Here is a 17,914-nt window from a genome sequence, read left to right on the forward strand (position 1 = left end):
GGAAGCCGCTCAGAGAGACGTGGATGCACATTAAAGGATCTTCTTATTTACACCAAAATTCTTCTTGAGTGCCAAGTTTTTTTCATATTTTGGATTTCTGGGTTGTATACCCTACTATGCTGCACAGAGCAAAATCTGTGACAAAAGACATTGATAGAAAGTCTTTATTATGGAGTGATAATGAGGATCCAGGGTTTCTTCCTATGAACCCCAATAAGAATAATAAAAAAAATAAAAGAAAAAGGTTTAATAAGAATAAACATGCAGAGTCTGCCTCTCATTCTCTGAGTACGACAAATTTTTCCACAGTTTACAGTCCACAGTATGCAGAAATAATTCAAATTGTGAAAAAGTATGTCCCCATTTTATACAACGATGTGAAGCTAGCACATATTTTAGATTGTACTCACATATATTATCTTGCCAAAAAAGCACCTTCCTTACATGACATCCTATCTCTGTGTCTTTATCTCAACAGTAAATTGACTGCAGGAAATAGTGCCTGGTTAACATATAAGGATTTTTTTAAATGCGGTCACCACTAGGGTTGAGCGACTTTTACTTTTTTAGGATCGAGGCGGGTTTCGCGAAACCCGACTTTGTCAAAAGTCGAGTCGAGTCGAGTGAAATTGGCCGATTATCGAGCAAAGTCGGGGATTGACCGAAACACGAAACCCAATGTAAGTCAATGGGGAGCAAAGTTGGCAGTGAGTGGAGGACAGGAAAACACCTACAGTGCCCATTTTCATGTCAAAAACATCAATTCGTGTCAATTAAGCTTGTGAATCTTAATTTACCTTATAATAATAGGCATTGAAAATTGGGGGTCATTTGGCTAAAGTTGTGGGGGGGTAGGGCTGGATCAAGTTTTTCGTGGGCCCAGGAAACGCGGACTACGTCACGGCGGTGGAGCAGGGAGAGGTCAGTATTTCAACTTTGCAAGTGCTGTGATCCTGAGCAAGCAGGGAGGGCACACGTTCGCATTGGCACTGGCACAGGGCCCCTCAAAGTACGACGTTGTGTTTGACGGCGGGGGCGCCTCCCACCGGCAGAGACACTTTTGCGTGCTATGAGGGGCCCTGTTATGATCCTGGTGGTAGGATCTCAAACTGACCTGACAAATATACCCTGAGTATATAGGACAAGTTCTGGGGATGTGGAAGCTATACTGACCGCAATCCTGATCCTATCCAAACACACTAAAGGCAGCTGTGGAACGTTACCTGAAAACCTAGATGTCTCGTCACAGCCTGAGAAACTGACTACCCCTAGAGAGAAAGCAAAGACCTCACTTGCCTCAGAGAAATGTACCCCAAAGTTTTAGATAGCCCCCCACAAATAATAACGGTGAGTCAAGGGGAAAACACAAACGTAGAGATGAAACAGATTTAGCAAATGAGGCCCGCTAATACTAGATAGGCAGAAAATAGATAGGTGTCTGTGCGGTCAGTACAAAAACTATCAAAAGTAAACCACGCAGAGAATACAAGAACCCCCACACCGACTCACGATGTGAGAGGCGCACTCTGCACCCCAGAACTAACCAGCAAGCAAAAAATCACATAAAAGCAAGCTGGGCTGAACTCATTATATAATGAGAAACGTTTTCAAGGAAATAATGAGAAACTGAACAAGCAAACTTAGCTTCTCATAGCAGGAGACTGGTCACAAGGAATATTCAGGAGAGCACAGGATCAGGACTGAATACACCGACAGCAGGCGACAAATAAAGGTCCAGGTGAGTTAAATAGGCCCAGCCTAGCAGGAGATGAAACAGCTGAGCCCAGCCAAGACCAGCCATATCGCTAAAGGCCACCAGAGGGAGCCCAAGAACAAACTCACACAGTACCACTCATGACCACAGGAGGGAGCCCGAGAACGGAATTCACAACAGTACCCCCCCCTTGAGGAGGGGTCACCGAACCCTCAACAGAGCTCCCAGGCCGATCAGGACAAGCCAAATGAAAGGCACGAACCAAATCGGCCGCATGGACATTGGAGGCGACAACCCAGGAATTATCCTCCTGACCATAACCCTTCCATTTCACTAAGTACTGAAGCCTCCGTCTCGAAATACGAGAATCCAAGATCTTCTCCACCACACATTCCAACTCCCCCTCGACCAAGACCGGAGCAGGAGGATCAACAGAAGGGACCACAGGCACCACATATCTCTGCAACAATGACCTATGGAACACATTATGAATGGCAAACGATGTTGGGAGGTCCAAACGAAAAGACACAGGGTTGAGGACTTCCAAAATCTTATAAGGACCGATGAAACGAGGCTTGAACTTAGGAGAGGAAACCTTCATCGGGACATAACGAGAAGACAACCATACCAAATCCCCCACACGAAGTCGGGGACCCACACAGCGACGGCGGTTAGCAAAGCGCTGAGCCTTCTCTTGGGACAAAGTCAAATTATCCACCACATGGTTCCAAATCTGCTGCAACCTATCCACCACAGAATCCACCCCAGGACAGTCAGAAGACTCAACCTGACCCGAGGAGAAACGAGGATGAAAACCAGAATTGCAAAAGAAAGGTGAAACCAAAGTAGCAGAACTAGCCCAATTATTGAGGGCGAACTCAGCCAATGGCAAAAAGGTCACCCAATCATCCTGGTCAGCAGAAACAAAACATCTCAAATAAGTTTCCAAGGTCTGATTAGTTCGTTCGGTTTGACCATTCGTCTGAGGATGGAAGGCTGAAGAAAAAGACAATTCAATGCGCATCTTAGCACAAAAGGATCGCCAAAATCTGGACACAAACTGGGATCCTCTGTCGGACACAATGTTCTCCGGAATACCATGTAAACGAACCACATTCTGAAAAAACAATGGCACCAAATCGGAGGAGGAAGGCAACTTAGGCAAGGGTACCAAATGGACCATTTTGGAAAAACGATCACAAACCACCCAGATGACAGACATCTTCTGAGAGACAGGAAGATCCGAAATAAAATCCATGGAAATATGCGTCCAAGGCCTCTTCAGGACAGGCAAAGGCAGAAGCAATCCACTGGCATGAGAACACGAAGGCTTGGCCCGAGCACAAATCCCACAGGACTGCACAAAGGAACGCACATCCCACGACAAGGAAGGCCACCAAAAGGATCTCGCCACCAAATCCCTGGTACCAAAAATCCCAGGATGACCCGCCAACACCGAAGAATGAACCTCGGAAATAACTCTACTGGTTCATCTGTCTGGGACAAACAGTCTCTCTGGTGGACAACGGTCAGGTCTATTGGCCTGAAACTCCTGCAACACCCATCGCAGATCAGGAGAGATAGCAGACAAAATCACCCCCTCTTTGAGAACACCAGTCCTTTCAGAAACTTCCGGGGAGTCAGGTACAAAACTCCTAGAAAGGGCATCAGCCTTCACGTTTTTCGAACCCGGAAGATATGAAACCACGAAATTGAAACGAGAGAAAAACAGCGACCATCGAGCCTGTCTCGGATTCAACCGTTTGGCAGACTCGAGATAAGTCAAATTCTTGTGATCCGTCAAGACCACCACACGATGCTTGGCTCCCTCAAGCCAATGTCGCCACTCCTCAAATGCCCACTTCATTGCCAACAACTCTCGATTACCAACATCATAATTCCGCTCGGCAGGCGAAAACTTTCTTGAAAAGAAAGCACATGGTCTCATCACAGAGCCATCAGAGCTTCTCTGCGACAAAACAGCCCCTGCTCCAATCTCTGAAGCATCAACCTCGACCTGAAAGGGAAGAGAGACATCGGGCTGGCGCAAGACAGGAGCCGAAGAAAACCGACGTTTCAACTCCTGAAAGGCCTCCACGGCCGCAGGAGACCAATTCGTCACATCAGAACCCTTCTTGGTCAAATCCGTCAAAGGCTTCACCACACTAGAAAAATTAGTGATGAAGCGACGGTAAAAATTAGAAAAACCCAAGAACTTCTGAAGACTCTTCACAGATGTAGGTTGAGTCCAGTCATGAATAGCCTGAACCTTGACTGGATCCATCTCTATAGTAGAAGGAGAAAAAATAAAGCCCAAAAAGGAAACCTTCTGGACTCCGAAGAGACATTTAGAGCCCTTCACAAACAAGGCATTGGCACGCAGGACCTGAAATACCATCCTGACCTGCTTCACATGAGACTCCCTATCATCAGAAAAGACCAAAATATCATCCAGGTACACAATCATAAATCTATCCAGGTACTCTCGGAAGATATTGTGCATGAAGGACTGAAACACAGAGGGGGCATTAGAAAGCCCAAAAGGCATCACCAAGTACTCAAAATGACCTTCAGGCGTATTAAGTGCTGTTTTCCATTCATCGCCCTGCTTTATGCGCACAAGATTATATGCTCCACGAAGATCTATCTTGGTGAACCAACTGGCCCCCCTAATCTGGGCAAACAGATCGGACAACAGTGGCAAGGGATACTGAAATTTGACCGTGATGTTATTTAGAAGGCGATAATCTATACAGGGTCTCAGAGAACCATCCTTCTTGGCCACAGAAAAGAACCCCGCACCCAAAGGGGACGAGGACGGGCGAATATGTCCCTTCTCCAAGGACTCCTTTATATAACTCCGCATAGCGGTATGTTCTGGTACAGACAAATTAAAAAGTCGTCCCTTAGGGAACTTACTACCAGGAATCAGATTTATGGCACAATCACAATCCCTATGAGGAGGTAGGGCACTGGATTTGGGCTCATCAAATACATCCTGGTAGTCCGACAAAAATTCAGGGACTTCAGAAGGAGTAGAAGAAGCAATTGACACCAAAGGAGCATCGCATTGAATCCCCTGGCACCCCCAACTTGACACAGACATTGCTTTCCAATCCAGGACTGGATTATGAGCCTGCAGCCATGGCAGACCCAACACGACAACATCATGCAAATTATGTAGCACCAGAAAGCGAATTACCTCCTGATGTACAGGAGCCATGCACATGGTCAATTGAGTCCAGTACTGAGGTTTATTCTTGGCCAATGGTGTAGCATCAATTCCCTTTAGCGGAATAGGGAATTGTAAAGGCTCCAAGATAAAACCACAGCGCCTGGCAAATGACAAATCCATCAAATTCAGGGCAGCACCTGAATCCACAAAAGCCATAACTGGGTAGGATGACAGAGAGCAAATCAAAGTAACAGACAAAATGAATTTAGGTTGTACAGTACCAATGGTGACAAACTTGGCAACCCTTTTTGTGCGCTTAGAGCATGCTGAGATAACATGAGCAGAATCACCACAGTAAAAGCACAACCCATTCTGACGTCTGTGGTTTTGCCGTTCAACTCTGGTCAGAATCCTGTCACGTTGCATAGGCTCAGGTTTCTGCTCAGAAAATACCGCCAGAGGGTGCACAGGTTTGCGCTCCCACAAACGCCGATCAATCTGAATGGCCAAAGACATTGACTCATTCAGACCCGCCGGCGTGGGGAACCCCACCATAACATCTTTAAGGGCTTCAGAAAGACCCTTTCTGAAAATCGCCGCCAGGGCGCACTCATTCCACTGAGTGAGCACTGACCACTTCCTAAACTTCTGACAAAAAACCTCTGCTTCATCCTGACCCTGAGAGAGAGCCAGCAAAACCTTCTCTGCTTGGTCTACCAGATTTGGTTCCTCATAAAGCACTCCAAGCGCCAGAAAAAACGCATCAACATTTAGCAGTGCCGGATCTCCTGGCGCCAAAGAGAATGCCCAATCTTGAGGGTCACCCCGCAACAAAGAAATAACAATTTTGACTTGCTGAACAGAGTCACCAGATGAGCGAGGTCTCAGAGAAAGAAATAACTTACAATTATTCTTAAAGTTCAAAAACCTAGATCTATCTCCGGAAAACAGCTCAGGAATAGGTATTTTAGGCTCTGACATAGGACTGCGGACTACATAATCCTGAATGCCCTGTACCCTTGCAGTGAGATGATCCACACTAGAAGACAGACTCTGAATGTCCATATTAGTAGCTGCATACAGAACCACCCAGAGATTAAGGGGAGCAGAGAGGCAAAACACAGTGCAGAGGGAAAAAAAAATGACCTTAAGATGTCTCTTCTCCCTCTTTAGCTGCATTAACACTTTCGGGCCTGCTGTACTGTTATGATCCTGGTGGTAGGATCTCAAACTGACCTGACAAATATACCCTGAGTATATAGGACAAGTTCTGGGATGTGGAAGCTATACTGACCGCAATCCTGATCCTATCCAAACACACTAAAGGCAGCTGTGGAACGTTACCTGAAAACCTAGACGTCTCGTCACAGCCTGAGAAACTGACTACCCCTAGAGAGAAAGCAAAGTCCTCACTTGCCTCAGAGAAATGTACCCCAAAGTTTTAGATAGCCCCCCACAAATAATAACGGTGAGTCAAGGGGAAAACACAAACGTAGAGATGAAACAGATTTAGCAAATGAGGCCCGCTAATACTAGATAGGCAGAAAATAGATAGGTGTCTGTGCGGTCAGTACAAAAACTATCAAAAGTAAACCACGCAGAGAATACACGAACCCCCACACCGACTCACGATGTGAGAGGCGCACTCTGCACCCCAGAACTAACCAGCAAGCAAAAAAATCACATAAAAGCAAGCTGGGCTGAACTCATTATATAATGAGAAACGTGTTCAAGGAAATAATGAGAAACTGAACAAGCAAACTTAGCTTCTCATAGCAGGAGACTGGTCACAAGGAATATTCAGGAGAGCACAGGATCAGGACTGAATACACCGACAGCAGGCGACAAATAAAGGTCCAGGTGAGTTAAATAGGCCCAGCCTAGCAGGAGATGAAACAGCCGAGCCCAGCCAAGACCAGCCATATCGCTAAAGGCCACCAGAGGGAGCCCAAGAACAAACTCACACAGTACCACTCATGACCACAGGAGGGAGCCCGAGAACGGATTTCACAACAGGGCCCTGTGACAGTGAAGTCGCCAATGAGTATGCCCTCCCCACCTGATGAAGGAACCTGCACTTTCATCTGCACCTTCCTCTTTGTCCCCGTGTAAGGTGGTATAGCATGCGGGAAGGGGAACCTGAATTTCAGCAGGGTCAGATTCTGGCTGTGTAGAGTGCAAGGGGAATGTAGCGGTCTGGGTCAATGTACCAGCAGACTCCTGTAGCAATGGCTGGGCAATGGGCAGGATGATGAGGAAACACAGATATAGGCCCAAATAATAAAGTGGGCTAAATGCAGTTCAAAATTGGTAACAGGACTAACCAGGCGGCATTGCTTTGTTCAGTGGAGGACAACTGTAATGAGAGGCAGACACAGTTAGTAGGCCCAAATAATAAAGTGGGCCAAATAAAGTTCAAAATTGGTAACAGGAGTAAACAGGCGGCACTGCTTTATTCAGTGGAGGAGAACACCAAGGAGAGGCAGACACCGTCAGTAGGGCCCAACCAAACTAGTAGGCCAAAAGCTGTTTAAATTTTTTAAATATAGGCCGAAAGCCTGAAGATTGAAGCTCAAGAAAAAAAACATGGAGAACACCAATGAGCGACACACACCGTTAGTTGGCCCAACCAAACTAGTAGCCCCAATGCAGTTTTCAAATTCCTATAGGCTGAAAACCTGACAATTGAAGCTCAGCTTTTTTCAGAGGAGGACAGCTGTATTGAGTGGCGCAGACAGACACAGGTAGTAGGCCTTAAACCAAAAAGTTGGCTCAATGCAATTTAACAAAGGTTACAGGGGTACACAGGCAGCATTGGTGTGGTCAGCGGAGGACAATTGGAAGGAGTAGTGCAGACTTACTAGGCCTAAAAGAAAAAAGTAGGCTCTATTCAGGTTTAAATAGGTTACAGAGGTATACAGGCAGCATTGGTGTGGTCAGAGGAGGACGATTGCAAGGAGGGACCGCAGACAGACTTACTAGGCCTGAAATAAAAAAGTAGGCTCTATTCAGGTTTAAATAGGTTACAGGGGTACACAGGCAGCATTGGTGTGGTCAGAGGAGGACGATTGCAAGGAGGGACTGCAGACAGACTTACTAGGCCTAAAATAAAAAAGTATGCTCTATTCAGGTTTAACTAGATTACAGGGGTACACAGGCAGCATTGGTGTGGTCAGAGGAGGACGATTGCAAGGAGGGACCGCAGACAGACTTACTAGGCCTAAAATAAAAAAGTAGGCTCTATTCAGGTTTAAATAGGTTACAGGGGTACACAGGCAGCATTGGTGTGGTTAGAGGAGGACGATTGCAAGGAGGGACCGCAGACAGACTTACTAGGCCTAAAATAAAAAAGTAGGCTCTATTCAGGTTTAAATAGGTTACAGGGGTACACAGGCAGCATTGGTGTGGTCGGTGTGGTCAGAGGAGGACGATTGCAAGGAGGGACCGCAGACAGACTTACTAGGCCTAAAATAAAAAAGTAGGCTCTATTCAGGTTTAAATAGGCTACAGGGGTACACAGGCAGCATTGGCGTGATCAGAGGAGGACGATTGCAAGGAGGGACCGCAGATAGACTTACTAGGCCTAAAATAAAAAAGTAGGCTCTATTCAGGTTTAAATAGGTTACAGGGGTACACAGGCAGCATTGGTGTGGTCAGCGGAGGACAACTGGAAGGAGTGGCGCAGACTTTCTAGGCCTAAAATAAAAAAAGTAGGCTCTATTCAGGTTTAAATAGGTTACAGGGGTACACAGGCAGCATTGGTGTGGTCAGAGGAGGACGATTGCAAGGAGGGACCGCAGACAGACTTACTAGGCCTGAAATAAAAAAGTATGCTCTATGCAGGTTTAAATAGGTTACAGGGGTACACAGGCAGCATTGGTGTGGTCAGAGGAGGACGATTGCAAGGAGGGACCGCAGACAGACTTACTAGGCCTAAAATAAAAAAGTATGCTCTATTTAGGTTTAAATAGGTTACAGGGGTACACAGGCAGCATTGGTGTGGTCAGAGGAGGACGATTGCAAGGAGGGACCGCAGACAGACTTACTAGGCCTAAAATAAAAAAGTAGGCTCTATTCAGGTTTAAATAGGTTACAGGGGTACACAAGCAGCATTGGTGTGGTCAGAGGAGGACGATTGCAAGGAGGGACCGCAGACAGACTTGCTAGGCCTAAAATAAAACAGTAGGCTCTATTCAGGTTTAAATAGGTTACAGGGGTACACAGGCAGCATTGGTGTGGTCAGAGGAGGACGATTGCAAGGAGTGGCAGAAACAGTTAGTAGGGCCAAAAAAATAATAGGCAACATGCAGTTAAAAATAGGTTACAGGAGTATGCAGGCGGCCTAGCTTTGTTCAGTGGAGGACAACTGTAAGGAGTGTCTGACACAGTTAGTAGGCCAAAATAATAAAGTGAGGTTAATGTCTGGCAAAAATTTTTTTTCCACAAATAAACAGGTGGCATACCTAGTTACAGGGGTGGGCTCCTCTGCTGACTTGCAGACAGTGGTAGTTGGCACAAAGTATTAACTGGTGTAAATGTAGGACAGGGCCCCTGAATATTTTTACTAGCATCAATCATGTCAACAAATTGGTATTGGCAGTGCCATTGAAGGATTTAACAGCACAGACTAAACAGTGGTGGAGCAGTGAGAGGTAATTTTGCAAGTGGTCGAGCACTGTTTGAGCTGGGGGGAACACTCTCTCGTGGGTGGTGGTACTGGCCCAGGGCCCCTCATGTTACGACGGTGTGTCTGACCTTGGCCACCGCCAGAGACACTTCATTGTACTATGAGGGACCCTGTGCCAGTGCCGTCACCCAAAAGTGGGCACACCCACCTGTTCAGCCAAACGGCACTCGCACAGGTGCTTGCGCCAAGTGGTGACCACGGCCCCGTGGGGGGAGTCAGCCCATTTAGGGAGGTGTAAAAATGGCCTATGGTGGACATACAGCAGTTGCAAATGGAGAAATTGGAGCAGTCAGTAAGACGAGTCTAAAAGCAAGACCTTTTTAAAGGAAAGCTAGGTGTCAGCAGGGAAAGGTGGGGCAAAATAATTTGAAATCCATGATTGGTTCATTTTAATGAAGGTTAGATCATCAACATTTTGGGTAGCCAGACGAGTCCTTTTTTCAGTCAGTATTGAACCAGCAGCACCGAATACTCTTTCTGATAGCACACTAGCAGCTGGGCAAGCAAGCTCCTGTAAAGCATATTCTGCCAATTCAGGCCAGGTGTCTATTTTGGATGCCCAGTATTCAAATGGGAATGACGTGTGAGGGAGAACATCGATAAGGGAGGAAAAATAGTTAGTAACCATACTGGACAAATGTTGTCTCCTGTCACTTTGAATTGATGCTGCAGTACCTGTCGTGTCTTCGGTCATTGCGAAATCACTCCACAACCTGGTCATAAAACCCCTCTGTCCAATGCCACTTCTGATTTGTGCCCCTCTAACACCTCTTGCATGTTGCCCCCTGCAGCTCGTGTGAGAACCATCACCGCCGCTGTGTGCTGGGAATGCCTAAACCAAGCGTTCTACAAGAGTTGCTTGTTTGGTAGCCAATATTTGCTCAAGGTTCTCATGTGGCATGATATTTTGCAATTTCCCTTTACAGCATGGATCCAGGAGGCAGGCCAACCAGTAGTGTTGAGCATTCCGATACTGCAAGTATCGGGTATCGGCCGATACTTGCTGTATCGGAATTTCCGATACCGAGATCCGATATTTTTGTGATATCGGGTATCGGGTATCGCAACAACATTAATGTAATAATGTGTAAAAAAGAGAATTAAAATAAAAAATATCGCTATACTCACCTGTCCGACGCAGCCGGGACCTCAGCGAGGGAACCGGCAGCGTTGTTTGTTTAAATTTCGCGCTTTTACTTGGTTACGTGAGGTCCCGGCTTGTGATTGGTCAGGGCGGCCATGTTGCCGGGACGCGGACCAATCACAGCAAGCCGTGACGAAATTACGTCACGGCTTGCTGTGATTGGTCCGAGTCCCGGCAACATGGCCGCCATTAACCAATCACAAGCCGTGACGTCACGGGAGGCTGGACATGCGCGTATTTTGAAAAGCGCGCGTGTCCAGCCTCCAGTGACGTCCCGGCAACATGGCCGCCATTAACCAATCACAAGCCGTGACGTCACTGGAGGCTGGACATGCGCGTATTTTGAAAAGCGCGCGTGTCCAGCCTCCAGTGACGTCCCGGCAACATGGCCGCCATTAACCAATCACAAGCCGGGACGTCACGGGAGGCTGGACATGCGCGTATTTTGAAAAGCGCGCGTGTCCAGCCTCCAGTGACATTCCGGCAACATGGCCGCCATTAACCAATCACAAGCCGGGACGTCACGGGAGGCTGGACATGCGCGTATTTTGAAAAGCGCGCGTGTCCAGCCTCCCGTGACGTCACGGCTTGTGATTGGTTAATGGCGGCCATGTTGCCGGGACGCGGACCAATCACAGCAAGCCGTGACGTAATTTCGTCACGGCTTGCTGTGATTGGTCCGCGTCCCGGCAACATGGCGCCGTGACCAATCATAAGCCGGGACGTCACTGGAGGCTGGACACGCGCGCTTTTCAAAATACGCGCATGTCCAGCCTCCCGTGACGTCACGGCTTGTGATTGGTTAATGGCGGCCATGTTGCCGGGACTCGGACCAATCACAGCAAGCCGTGACGTAATTTCGTCACGGCTTGCTGTGATTGGTCCGCGTCCCGGCAACATGGCCGCCCTGACCAATCACAAGCCGGGACCTCACGTAACCAAGTAAAAGCGCGAATTTTAAACAAACAACGCTGCCGGTTCCCTCGCTGAGGTCCCGGCTGCGTCGGACAGGTGAGTATAGCAATATTTTTTATTTTAATTCTTTCTTTTACACATTAATATGGTTCCCAGGGCCTGAAGGAGAGTTTCCTCTCCTTCAGACCCTGGGAACCATCAGGAATACCGTCCGATACCTGAGTCCCATTGACTTGTATTGGTATCGGGTATCGGTATCGGATTGGATCCGATACTTTGCCGGTATCGGCCGATACTTTCCGATACCGATACTTTCAAGTATCGGACGGTATCGCTCAACACTACCAACCAGTAATCGTCATCAGTCATCATTTTGATAATGCGGGGGTCCCTTTTTAGGATACGCAAGGCATATTCCGCCATGTGGGCCAATGTTCCAGGTGTCAATTCACTGCTTGTGCTGGGTTGAGGAGCACTTTCTGGCAAATCAACATCACTAGTCTCCCTCAAAAACCCTGTACCTGACCTTGCAACGCCACCAGTTTCTATTGCCCCCTGAGAAGCTTCCTCCTCCCATAAATATTCAACCCCATCATCCTCCTCGTCCTCCTCCTCTTTGTCCGCCACCTCGTCCAGGAGACTTCACTGACCAGACAATGGCTGACTGTCATCAAGGCTTCCCTCGTCCTCGGCTGCAGATGCCTGCTCCTTTATGTGCATCAAACTTTGCATCAGCAGACGCATTAGGGGGATGCTCATGCTTATGATGGTGTCGTCTGCACTAACCAGGCGTGTGCATTCCTCAAAACACTGAAGGACTTGACACAGGTCTTGTAGCTTCGACCACTGCACACCTGACTACTCCATGTCTGCCATCCAACTGCCTGCCCGTCTATGTGTATCCTCCCACAAATGCATAACAGCACGCCTCTATTCGCACAGCCTCTGAAGCATGTGCAGTGTGGAGTTCCACCTTGTTGCAACATCGATTATTAGGCGGTGCTGGGGAAGCTTCAAAGATCACTGATGGTTCTACATACGGCTGGAATGTACGGGTGAACGGTGGATGTGCAAGCAAAGTATTCGCACCTTCAGGAGAAGGGCGGGTAACCCCGGATAACTTTTCAGGAAGCACTGCACCACCAGGTTCAAGGTGTGAGCCAGGCAAGGAATGTGTTTCAGTTATGAAAGGGCTATGGCGGCCATAAAATTCCTTCCGTTATCACTGACTACCTTGCCTGCCTCAAGATGTACACTGCCCAGCCATGACTGAGTTTCTTGCTGCAATAACTTGGCCAGAACTTCCGCGGTGTGTGTGTTGTTCATTTCCATCACAGCCTGCTGACGCTTACCACTAGCTGTTCCATAATGGGACACCTCGTGTGCAACACTGGCAGCTGCGGATGGAGTGGTCGTGTGACTGCGGTCTGTGGACGAGCTCTCGCTTCTGCTGGAGGAGGAGGAGGAGGAGGGGTGGCGAACGTCTACAGCCAACTGTTTCCTAGACCGTGGGCTAGGCAGAACTGTCCCAATATGGCTGTCCCCTGTGAACCCTGCATCCAGCACATTAACCCAGTGTGCCGTGATGGACACGTAACGTCCCTGGCCATGCCTACTGGTCCATGCATCTGTTGTGAGGTGCACCTTTCTACTGACAGATTGCCTGAGTGCATGGACAATGCGGTCTTTGACATGCTGGTGGAGGGCTGGGATGGCTTTTCTCGCAAAGAAGTGGCGACTGGGTAGGTCATAGCGTGGCACTGCATAGGCCATCAGGGCTTTGAAAGCTTCGCTTTCAACCAACCGGTAGGGCATCATCTCTAATGAGATTACTCTAGCAATGTGGGCATTCAAACCCTGTGTACACGGATGAGAGGATGAGTACTTCCTTTTCCTAATGAGATTCTCTTGTAGGGTGAGCTGGACTGGAGAGCTGCATATGGTGGAACTAGCGGGGGTGGTGGTGGACATGGCAGACTGAGAGAGGGTTGGTGATGTTATTCTTGCTGTTGGCCTACATTCAGTGTTTCCTACCAAGTACCAAGTTGATTCCCTGACTGCTTTGGCCTTGCGACGATGCCTCCACATTTGCTGCAGGTGGTGTCCTAAGCGGTGGGCTTACAGTGAGGGAAGCAATGTAGCGTTGCTGACTACCTTCATTCTGAGCGGGTGCAACAACGTTACGGGACGTTTGGTAGCTAGTCCAGGCTTGCAAGTGCATGGTGGTTAAATGTCTATGCATGCAAGTTGTATTTAAACTTTTGACATCGTGACCTCTGCTAAAGGTCCTTGAGCATTTCTTACAGATCACTTTGCACTGATCATTCGGATCTTGGTTAAAAAATTGCCAGACTGCACTCTTCCTGCTATTGAACACCTTTTCAGGCATTGCACACTGTGCTACTTTAACCGGATGGCCACGCTATCCTACAACTGTTTTTGGTTTTGACACACGTTTTTGGCCAGATACGGGCCTGCCAGATGAAAGCTGTTGGATGTTGATGCCTGCTGCGGCTCCTCCTCCTCTTCAGAGATGCTGCCAGCGGCACCCTGTTCCCCCAATGGCTGCCAATCGGGGTCAACAACTGGGTCATCTATCACCTCCTCTTCTATGTCCTGTGCACCTTCCTGTGTGTCACCGTGTAAGCCGGTGCTATATCGTTCGGGACGGGGCACCATAGTCTCATCAGGGTCAGATTCTGGCTCGGTACACTGCGAGGGCAATGTTGTGATCTGAGTCAATGGAACAGCATAATAATCTAGCTGTGGCTGTGCATCTGTGCACTCCATGTCCGATTCATCTTGTAATGGGCATGGCCTGTTAACAATTTCCCTTTCTAACCCAGGCACGGTATGTGTAAAGAGCTCCATGGAGTAACCTGTTGTGTCGCCTGACGCATCCTTCACTGTTGTTCTGGGTGAAGGACACAAGGAAGCGACTTGTTCCTGACCGGGAGCATCCACTGACAATGCGCTGCTTTTAAATTTTGCACTTTCAGAAGAGGAGGCGAAAGAGCTAGAGGCAGAGTCAGCAAGGAAAGCCAAAACTTTTTCCTGCTGCTCCGGCTTTAAAAGAGGTTTTCCTTCTCCCAGAAAAGGGAGTGTTCGAGGCCTTGTGTAGCCAGACGATGAAGCTGGCTCAACAACTCGAGACTTAGGTGCTATATTGCTTTTCCCACGACCACCTGATGCTCCACGACCACCACCCCCACTACCATCATTACCAGCTGGCAATGACTGCCCACGGCCATGACCTCTTCCACCAGACTTCCTCATTCTTGGAAAAATGTAACCTAACTAACAACCGTTATATGGTACTGTAAAACCAGGTAGAAGGTGTACGTAAACTTGTTGTGAATTTAAATCTCCATTTATAGGTGTGGGAAACTGATGGGAAAATCAGGCCCACTGTATTACACTACACAGTTTGAGTGTCAGAAAGTGGCTGGCAGATGTGCCACAAACAGGAAGGACGCAGATGTACTCAGTGGCAATATAAATCTCCCTTTTTTATGTGTGGGAGACAGCAGAAAAATCAGTCCCACTGTATTACACTACACAGTTAGATTGGCAGAAAGTGGCTGGCAGATATGCCACTAACAGGGCTGATGCAGATGCACACACTGGCAATATAAATCTCCCTTTTTTATGTGTGGGAGACAGCAGAAAAATCAGGCCCACTGTATTACACTACAGAGTTTGAGTATCAGAAAGTGGCTGGCAGATATGCCACAAACAGGAATGACACAGATGTACTCAGTGGCAATAGAAATCTCCCTTTTTATGTGTGGGAGACAGCAGAAAAATCAGGCCCGCTGTATTACACTACAGAGTTTGATTGGCAGAAAGAGGCTGGCAGATATGCCACTAACAGGGGTGACGCAGATGCACACACTGGCAATATAAATCTCCCTTTTTTATGTGTGGGAGACAGCAGAAAAATCAGGCCCACTGTATTACACTACACAGTTTGATTGGCAGAAAGAGGCTGGCAGATATGCCACTAAAAATACAAGGGCTGTAGTAGAATTTCAATCTCCCTACAATGATCAAAGGACAAGAAAGGCAGCAATAAAAAGGACTGCTGCACACAAGAATGTGGACAAAGAAATAAGAGAACTGTGCAGAAAGGAGCAGCAGGACTTTTGCTTTTAAAAAAGCAGTTGGTTTGCACAGCGGCATACAAACAGCAATGCAGCTATCAGGGAGCCTTATAAGCTACAGAGCTGATGCACAGAAATCTAGCCTCCACTGTCCCTGCCAAGAAAAGGTGGTGTTGGACAGTGGAAATCGCTACAGCACAAGCGATTTGGGGGTTAATCTTCCCTCCCTAACTAAATCCCTGCTTCAGACAAAGCTACAGCAACCTCTCCCTATGCTCAGCTCGGCAGCAGTAAGATGGCGGTCGGCGTGCATGCCCCTTTATAGCCCCTGTGACGCTGCAGAAAGCAAGCCAATCACTGCCATGCCCTTCTCTAAGATGGTGGGGTCCAGGACCTATGTCATCACGCTGCCCACACTCTGCGTCCACCTTCATTGTCTGAGAAATGGCGCTGAACGTGTCATATGAAACGCGATTTTGGCGTGAAGATCGCCGACCGCATGGCCGGGCCAATCCCACGCTGGGATCGGGTCGGGTTTCACGAAACCCGACTTTGCCAAAAGTCGGCGACTTTTGAAATTGTTCGATCCGTTTTGCTCAACCCTAGTCACAACCCATGTAAAACGTGCAATTTTGTGAGAAAAACTACTAGTTTCACCTCTAGTGTCACAGGCATTACCTATCCGATCTGAACGAACATGAATTGCAATTCAGAGGGTGTCATTCACTTGATAGAATACGATTTATGTAAACTGCAATATGTGGGCTGCACAGTGGGCCCTCAAAAAAGAAGGTTTTGTAAGCATATCTCAGAATCCACACTTAATAATACATCACATAACATTTCTGCAGTTTCTCACCACTGCAAAACAATCCATGCAGGTAATACCAGCATGATTAAAGTGACTGCTATTGAAATAATGCATAAACCCTCTAGAGGCTGTGATCATAGACCTAAGATATTAAATCGTGAATAGTGTTGAGCATTCCGATACTGCAAATATCGGGTATCAGCTGATATTCGCTGTATCGGAATTCCGATACCGACTTCCGATATTTTTGTGATATAGGAAATCGGAATCGGAAGTTCCTATAGTGAAATTATGCAGTATAATGAAGTGTGGGCGGTGCGTGGGCGGAGACTGCGTGTGTAGGGGCGGTGTCTGTGCGTGACCATGGGGCTCTCTGCGTGTGTGCCGGGGCTCTATGCGGCATGCGGGGTGTCTCTGTGCAGCGTGTCTCTGTGCGGCATGCGAGGTGTCTCTGTGCGGGCTGTCTCTGTGCGGCATGCAGGGTGTCTCTGTGCGGCGTGCGGGGTCTCTGTGTGGCGTCTCTGTGCGGCATGCGGGATCTCTTTGCGGCGTGCGGGGTGTCTCAGTGCGGGCATCGTCTGATGGGACTACAAGTCCCATCGGACGATGCCTGCTACACTGACAGTAGTAGTCCCATCATCCGACCAATGTGTTGAATAATGAAAAAAAAAAATACTCCATACATACTCCATACATACTCCATACATACATACTACATACTACATACATATTACATACATACTACATACATGCTGCATACATGCTACATACATGCTACATGCATACTACATACATACATACTGCATACATACTACATACATACATACTACATACATACATACTGCATACATACTACATACGTACTACATACATACATACTATATACAGTACATTCATACATGACATACATATAGACATACAGTACATTAAACATAGATTACATACTCACCATTACTTGTCATTTTGATCCCCGAAGCCAGTGTCATCTGTAAAAAAGATGAAAAAAACAAACAACCAATATACTCCCTGTCCGCAGAAATCCATGAGTGTCCCATGACGATCTCCCATGGAAAACGGCAGCAACAACTGTTGCAACCGCTCTCCAGGCGCCCCAGAAACACAATGACTGAGGAAGGTATTCCTCCGCCGCTGTAAAAAAAAAGTCCCTAGTCTCACTTTATGGCATTGCTGTATGAGAAATTTTCCCAGGCAGCAATTGCCAGAAAGTGAGACTTTGAACTCAGGTAACCTCAGTGATACGCTGCAGGAGCTATTGTCTCCTCTCAGTGTGTCACTGAGGGTCCTATAGAGCAGTGACATCACCCGATGTCACTGTTCTATAGGGGAGATCATCGTGGGACCCTC

Source organism: Ranitomeya variabilis, chromosome 1 (assembly GCF_051348905.1).
Source record: "Ranitomeya variabilis isolate aRanVar5 chromosome 1, aRanVar5.hap1, whole genome shotgun sequence".
Lineage (NCBI taxonomy): Eukaryota > Metazoa > Chordata > Amphibia > Anura > Dendrobatidae > Ranitomeya > Ranitomeya variabilis.